A 6942-nucleotide genomic window follows, 5' to 3' on the forward strand; every position below is an offset into this window, starting at 1 on the left:
ATATTTATTTATTTATTTATTTATTTATTTATTATTTTTTTAGTATTATTTATTTATTTACTTTTTCATAAAATCCCATTTTAAATGTCTGAACTATCCCTTTGACTTTATTTGTTGTTCTAGCATGTTTTAGGAGTTCTTGATTAGCTGATCAAACATTTGTTGAGTCAACAGATCAGAGCGTTTGAAAGATTCTTTTGGGGTTACAAATTTTAGATAACACCTTGATATCCTTTTATCTTATCTTTTATTTTTCCTGACTGCTCCCCTTTTCAGGGGTCGCCACAGCAAATTAACTTGCACAAAGACTTGGCAATTGTTTTTACGCCGGACACCCTTCCTGACACAACCACAGACAACCGAGTTACCACAGCTGTTTGTGTGGAGAAGAGAGTTGCTCTAGGGTGCCCGGGGGAGCAGATGGTGGGGGTTGAGGGCCTTGCTCAAGGACCCAGTGTGGCGCAAATGAGGGTGGAGGCAGATGTGGGTGCTTCACCTTTCCCACCCACAATTTGATGTTGTCGATCCTGAGGGTCGAACTGCGACCTTCCGATCACAGGTTCACCTTCTCTAACCTCTGCACCACCACTCCCTTCTTTAGTAAAAGTACAAAACAACAAAAGTGTTTTGTTTGAGAGAAGCGGATGGGCCTGAATAACTGGCATCTTGTAAAATGCAGAAATAAACAGCAGGTTTAGGTTGGGACACCGAAGGTCCCATTGTTTCATCTGATGAATGTGAACGCTATTTGACAAGAGTTTCACTCAGTGTTGTCGAAACTATTGGTCAACACCTATTAAAGAGTTGCAAAATGAGTTTGACGGGTCCTGTGAAGGTTTCTGGTAGCAAAAAAAAATAAAAAAATCTGTTTTTATAATAATTTATTTTTGCTGAGACAATCAAATCTTTACCAAAAAGATTTATCTCAGTGATTGGTGTGTTTCCATTTACTGTTTGAAAACTTTTTGGGTGGAAAACTTATTATTTATTTATTTTTTCTGTCCCCTGCTGCGGAGCCAAGAGGGGGAATGTATATGGCTGCATCTATAAATAAGACAAATCACTATCAAAAAATGGGTTATCTCATCAAAAGCAAAGATGGTTACCGCCACATATACATGTAAATTAGCGACCATCTCTATAATTTAAGGAAACTATGTTTTCTAGTTTTTATTATCGCCTAAAAGTAGTTTCTTCAAGTGATTGGGATGGCTCTTGGGATGGATGAAAATTAATTTATGGTGGTCAAGGCCACCAATGGCCACCCCCTGGATCTGTCATTGTGCCTGGTGGTGGATACAGTTGTTCCTTCCAAATGCCAGTATTCACTCTGCTCTGCCTCAAACAAGCCAAAAAATGTGACATAAAACAGATATTTATGTGAATAAAATAATTCTAAAAAATAAAGACAGTCCCCTAAGTAGTATCAGTGATTCCTTAGATAGAGAACTTTACTAATTGGCTTTTTTATGTATGTGAATGTTTCTGTAAAGTGCCCTGAGACAACTTTGCTGTGATTTGGAGCTATATAAATAAACTGAATTGAATTGAATTCTCTCAACCTCACAACTTTTTTTTTACTTTTTGTTTTCAAAAGTTTTTGCATCAGATGGTTCATCTTTTCTCAGCAACTGCTGTCAAAAAGGATGCGGTTGTTTCTGCAAAGTCCTCGTTTTTCGAACAGACTCCTAACGAGCTTCATTGTGCAGCTGCATTTCTTTTGGTTTCAAACACCAGTATTCCTCACTCTGAGCTGCTAGAACAAGACAAAAAATGAAATTAAAATAAACTATTCCAATACACATTGTAACTCTTACCCACTTGAATATCTTGCACCAAAAAACATTAAGGTTTCCCTGCATTCCATGTTCAGTTTCAGTCAGAAAACAACACTCATCTCTAAAACGACACACTTTCACTAACCAAATCCGTCGGTGACAGAGGAGAGCAGCATACTGCTCGTTTCAGAATGACCATAAAGAATCCTAAATGGGCTGTTAAGACATTCAGTACGTCTTAACACATTTAAAATTATTTGATTATGCCTCAGTAGAATTAAAAATGGTTAGATTATACTATAAATCCAGTTTAGTGAAATCATTTTAAATAAAAAACATATAAATTAAAGGCTTTCCATTAGAGTCCAGTTCAGTTATATGCAGTCTAAATTTAATTGTAACCCATTTCAAAAGAAAAGCTGCTTAAAATAAAAAACATTTTTTATAACAATTTTATAAAATGCAGTTTGGTGCATTGCCATATTTTGTGGCACATGAAGAGGCAATGTCCTTTATCAAGAAATGAAATTAATGAATTAACAAATTCTTAAGTCTTAGCAAAGCTTAAAATTGTATCCGAACAACACTTCATTTAATGTTTTTTTTAATAGAATTCAATGAAATACAGTATATTAAAATCTGATTTTAAGACATAATAAAAATCAGGAAATATAAAGCAGAATATTTTGTTTTTAAGCAATTCCTGCCGGTTTCAAATTATGAACCACTACCTTTCAGGTTTAGATGACAACACTGTCATAATCTGTGTGTTTTGTGGTGTTTGTGTCTACTTGTGATTATTTTTATTTAGTTATCTGACTCTGTTGTCCTGTGTTTCCAGTTTCTCCAGTGTTTCTCTCCTCTTGTTGCCAATTTCTGCTCCTCCCACTCTCATCTGCTCCTGATTATCCTCCCAGGTGTTGTTTCTTCCAGCTTGTTAGTTTGGTCTTTAAATAATGTCTCATTCCGTTTGTCCCTTGTTTGTGTATTGTGCTTCCCAGTCTTGATGCTCCGTTTCCTCCTTGTCTCCCAGTACTACTGTATAGGTCTTTCTAAGTTTTGCTGCCTCATCAGCGTTTGTTTTGAGTTTTCGTTAATGAAGAAGTTCTCTTTATTTTACCCCTTGAGTTCCTCTGAATCTGTCTGCACCCTGGGTCCAACAAAGACTTCAGTGCTTGATAAACACGACAATTTGTTCTCCTTCATAGTGACATTTGTGCAAAACGAGAGTCCCACCTAAATTGATGGGCATGTCAGCTCATCATCATTTGTTTGGTTAAACATATTTTCTACTCTGAAGGCTGTCTGACAACTTGATTGTTTTATTGGAAGCTAAAAAATATAAAACAAATCCAAAACAATTTCTCCTTTATTTTGCCACTTAATTCCACAAATTCCTTCTCTGAAGCCTCACCTGACGAAACGGCTGACTGGAAATATGATCTTGAGGAGGGTTAAAAAAAACCGACAAAAAAAGCAGGTCGGTTCTTGTTGAAGAAAATATTCTTGCTTAACTTATTAAAAACAAGCTACACTAAACAGCAGGAGAAGATTTTAAACGGTATTTACTTGCAAGGTCAGATTTTCAGTACAGGGTACACACATATAGACCAGTGACGAGGATCTGTCTCGAGCTTTCTCTTCAGCTTTCTTTTGTGTGCAACAATTTTCAGTCAGGTCATCTGGACAGTTATTTTAATTTTTTTATTTTTTTGCTGAAATGTTTGTTTCTGACTGAAAATTGTTGGATTGTATACCTGGATTATTGAGTATGGACTGTTTTAGTTTCTTTGATATGCTTATCAGTTCAGCTAAGTTCACAGAACCTGGAGGTGTCCTTTGCTGCCACCTGCATGCTGCAGCCTCACTCTCTCTCTCTCTCTCTCTCTGCTATTCCAAACATATGATTCATGAGAACCATATGATCAGCCATAGTAGGAAAAACATCCATGACCTTCTGTATAATTGTCATTTGTTTATACAAAAAAAAAATCAAGTTTATTTTCGTCTGCTGTTAAAAGGTGGACAATAATGTTTTAGCTTTTGAGTGTTTTTGCGTTTTGTTATATTTTAAGGCCTTTTTTTTTTTCTTTTTCTGCCACATACTACATTATGAGAACCAACTGCTCCTTATGCCACATGTTTGTTGATATGTGCTGCTAACTATCCATGCTGCTGATCTCATGCTGCTGATTTACAGTGAGGAAAATAAGTATTTTGAACACCCTGCGACTTTGAAAGTTCTCCCACTTAGAAATCATGGAGGGGTCTGAAATTTTCATTTTAGGTGCATGTCCACTGTGAGACATGATCTAAAAAAAAAATAAAAAAAAAAGAAATCCGGAAATCACAATGTATGATTTAAAAAAAAAAAATTTTTGTGTGTGTGTTACTGCTGCAAATAAGTATTTGAACACCTGTGAAAGTCAATGTTAATATTTGTTACAGTAGCCTTTGTTTGCAGTTACAGAGGTCAAAGGTTTCCTGTAGTGTTTCACCAGGTGTGCACACACTGCAGCAGAGATTTTGGCCCATTCCTCCACACAGATCTTCTCTAGATCAACTAGGTTTCTGGGTTGTCACTGAGAAACACGGAGTTTGAGTTCCCTCCAAAGATTTTCTTTGGGGTTTAGGTCTGGAGACTGGCTAGGCCACTCCAGCACCTTGATATGCTTTTTACGGAGCCACTCCTTGGTTCTCCTGGCTGTGTGCTTCGGGTCATTGTCATGTTGGAAGACCCAGCCACGACCCATCTTCAATGCTCTGACTGAAGGAAGGAGATTGTTCCCCAAAATCTCACAGTACATGGCCCCGGTCATCCTTTCCTTAATACAGTGCAGTTGTCCTGTCCCATATACAGAAAAACACCCCCAAAGCATGATGCTTCCACCCCCATGCTTCACAGTAGGGATGGTACTCCTCTTTCTTCATCCTCCAAACACGGCGAGTGGAATTAAGACCAAAAAGTTCTATTTTGGTCTTATCTGACCACATACCTTTCTCCCATGACTCCTCTGGATCATCCAAATGTTCATGGGCAAACTTAAGATGGGCCTGAACATATGTTGATTTAAGCAGGGGAACCTTCCGTGCCATGCATGATTTTAAAGTATGACGTCTTACTGTATTCCCCACAGTAACCTTGGAAACATTGGTGCCAGCTCTCTTCAGGTCATTGACCAGCTCCTCCCATGTAGTTCTGGGCTGATTCCTCACCATATTGTAGTTGGAGTCTTACTGATTGTGTGGGGTGGACAGGTGTCTTTATGCAGCTAACAACCTCAGACAGGTGCTTCTAATTTAGAATAATAAGTTGAATGGAGGTAGACTTTTCAGAGGTGGACTAACAGGTCTTTGAGGGACAGAATTGCTGCTGATTGGCAGGTGTTCAAATACTAGCTTATTTACAGCAGTAAAACAGAAATAAATTATTAAAAAATTATACATTATGATTTCCGGATTTTTAAAAAGATTATATCTCTCACAGTGGACATGCACCTGAGACGAAAATTTCAGATCCCTCCATGATTTCTAAGTGGGAGAATTTGCAAAGTCGCAGGCTGTTCTAATATTTATTTTCCTCACTGTATTTCATGCTGATGTGTTTATTTGTACTCATCTGCTCACATGGTTCGTGCTGCTGTTGTTCGGCGTATATTAGCATATTTCAGAGTTCATATCTTAGATCTTATTATAGCTTTTCTTTTACAGTTTACCTGTAGCTGGTTCTTCTGACATAAAAAATAATTACCAAACCAATAAAAAAAATAGCCCAAAAATGCAAAAACCATAGACATTCCATAGGTCAAATGACCACGAGTGGCAGGGATAGTATGGCAAGCCATGCTTGCATGTATTGGATCATCATCCGTACACGTCCATGACGCAATAAAAAGCCCAACACCGACCTGACCAACAAATTAAGCACATTATGATGGCCCGGTCCAAATCCGGGTCGGGCGAAGCTGGGCTCTGGGTTCGGGTTAGAAATGACAGCTCTAGTTAGAAGTAAGATTTTGAATACAATTCTAAAAGATAATCATAAAATAGATACATTTTATAACAAAAATTAACTTTAAAGTAATGTGTGAGTTCTACTGGTGAGGAATCACCTCTCTGGGAGGTGTGGGTGTAAAACTCAGTTTGAAATCACTGTAGTTTGAAGCAAATCAGATCAAGTCCAGTTTAGACCAATTATTAAACTTTAAGTTGTTAACAAAGGTCATATTTTCTATATTATAATTCGTATTGCATGCATATAGCTGGCTATTCTGATTATAAATTTGTTGAAATAGCTGAGAATGTTAACAACAGTGCAAAAATTCTGCAATAGTCTACATTCAAAGAAAAAAGAATGCAACACTTACACAATTAATTGTCAAACAGGATTTTAACTTTAACCTTTTGTTACCAAATGATCTTAAAAAATGTATCCAAAAAAGGCGGTGAACATTTGGGTGTGTCTGTTGCTACTATATATCTTTTGAAAAGAAGCTCTGCAGACATAAGGACCCAGCATCATCTCTGCTGCTCAGACTGCAGTTTATTTACCAGGATATCCAAACAGGGATTCAGGAGATCATTTCTGACTGTGATAAATCAACATGAGGACACTCTGTTCAATGATAGCTGTCCTGCTGATAGCATCTTGTCTGTTTGTGCCCTCTTATTCTGTTCGTAATAAACCTGGTGAGTTTGTTTTTATTCTGTGTTAATCTCTAATTTGTTAATTATTTTTGTTTATCTTATTTACCTAGAAACTAGTTACCCTCATTAACAGTGAGCTACCACTTCTCTACAACCAGGGTTTTGTCCTAAAGGTTCTTCGAATAACCCGCCAACACCACATTGTGGCAATGATGGGGACTGTTCTGGAGATAAGAAATGCTGCAGGTCTCACTGCGTCTCTCCTATTTTAAGTAAGACATGTTTGTATTAAATGTTACAAAATGTAGAAATGAACAGCCATTTAAAGTTAAGACACAGAATGTCCAACTGGTTTAGCAGATTAATTTGATTATCATTGACAAAAGCTTCACTACCTCATGTCAAAACCATTTAAAAGGTTAGAAAAAGAATGTGATCTGTACTTGGATGGCTTAACTGTAGCAGTCAACTTGAATGAGGTTAACTCCAAAACTTATCTATAAATGTACATTCAATT

General features: G+C 37.1%; 1 protein-coding gene across 1 annotated transcript in view; it reads left to right on the forward strand.

Moving 5' to 3' along the window:
• LOC119417293 (perlwapin-like) overlaps window positions 1–6942 on the forward strand; it is a 104747-nt gene that overhangs the window by 3421 nt on the left and 94384 nt on the right. The gene's annotated exons all lie outside the window — the stretch shown is intronic.

Source organism: Nematolebias whitei, chromosome 11 (assembly GCF_014905685.2).
Source record: "Nematolebias whitei isolate Nwh7 chromosome 11, NemWhi1, whole genome shotgun sequence".
Taxonomy (NCBI): Eukaryota; Metazoa; Chordata; class Actinopteri; order Cyprinodontiformes; family Rivulidae; genus Nematolebias; species Nematolebias whitei.